A 1349-nucleotide genomic window follows, 5' to 3' on the forward strand; every position below is an offset into this window, starting at 1 on the left:
AGATCATCAGACACGACGAGACGTGGATGAGCCGTGTTTGGATCCAGAATCACAGGAGCTGAAGAGACACAATCAACAGATGTTCATTTAATGATCAAGAGTGAACCCAATTATGACACTCGTGCTGTTGATCAAACACATCAGACATTTTCCTCTCATCACTGACAGTCATTCTCTGATTGAATTATTAATACTGAAAGTTACATCAGAAACAGGGAGCGACACATACTGAAAACATATTTATTTGATTTAAGCTTTCATTTTTATATTATACACTGTCATTTTTAAATTATAGTGAGATGTTTTTAATACAAAATGTTTCCTTTGTACATAACTTTACAGTGCTTTCATATTCAAATGAGATAAACAACATAATAAATGCAGCAGAAATAATTATTATACCTATATATTTTTCTCGTGAATCACAACGCTCTTTACTGAACACTGCCCGAATAAACAGTAGCTATTATTCCACAATAATGCAATGAAATATGAATATCATTTCATATTAATAATATTCTAATAATATGATTTATTAATATAATGTATTGTTTATTATTATTATTAATCATAATAATACTCTTGCTAATATGAACAAAAACAATTAAATTATTCAATTATTTATTTAATTCAGTCACTAAAATAGAGCTTAAAATAAATTATAAACATTAGATGAAAATCTAAAAGATTAAGATTAAATGGAAATTTGAAAAGTTGTTTTGGCAACTACCCAAAATAAATTAACCTGAAGTATTATAAATAAAACTAAAACTAAAACTGAAATAAAATTATTTATAATTATACATATTAAAACTGATGCTAAATATATATTTGTTCATTAATAAAAATGACAAAAACACAATCAAATTAATTTAAATTGACAATTTAAGTCTGATCAAGTAAGAAGTCTAAAAAAGTGCTGAAATCACTTCTGTGTCTTTCTAAAAGCAGGGCTGGATTTACCTCTTATCATGACATATAGGCAAAACGAATTTTTGTTTATTGCAGGCTGTTTGTAAATGTAAGCTATTAATTTAAATTATAGACAAGTGCAAACTCGGTGCTTAAAGCAAATGTAGTTGGCCACATTTACAAAAAGACACTGATAAATCCACCATAAAAACATCTTCAGCTTTTGGTCTTGTTTCTCATCAAACATAAAACAACTTTAAGCAAAGGAATGAACGAATGCATTGCTGTCCCTCAAAGCCTCTTAAGAACCTGATGGAGGGTTTTTTCCCCCTCATGGAGTCCTTGATAAAGTTCACATCAAGCTTCTTTCGATTCATAAAGATGCCTCTAAGTTACAGACGTGCCTGATTGGCCAGAGACGCTCTTCGATAGTGGAG

At 29.5% G+C, this 1349-nt stretch overlaps 1 long non-coding RNA gene across 1 annotated transcript in view; it reads right to left on the minus strand.

Moving 5' to 3' along the window:
• Positions 1 to 433: 433 nt before the first annotated feature.
• LOC107698246 (uncharacterized) overlaps positions 434 to 1349 on the minus strand; it is a 6385-nt gene continuing 5469 nt past the window's right edge. Inside the window, exon 3 of the long non-coding RNA XR_001635327.1 lies at positions 434 to 444. This is a non-coding gene — a long non-coding RNA (uncharacterized LOC107698246). The remainder of the gene's footprint in view (positions 445 to 1349) is intronic.

Source organism: Sinocyclocheilus anshuiensis, unplaced genomic scaffold, assembly GCF_001515605.1.
Source record: "Sinocyclocheilus anshuiensis isolate Anshui unplaced genomic scaffold, SAMN03320099.WGS_v1.1 scaffold7872, whole genome shotgun sequence".
Lineage (NCBI taxonomy): Eukaryota > Metazoa > Chordata > Actinopteri > Cypriniformes > Cyprinidae > Sinocyclocheilus > Sinocyclocheilus anshuiensis.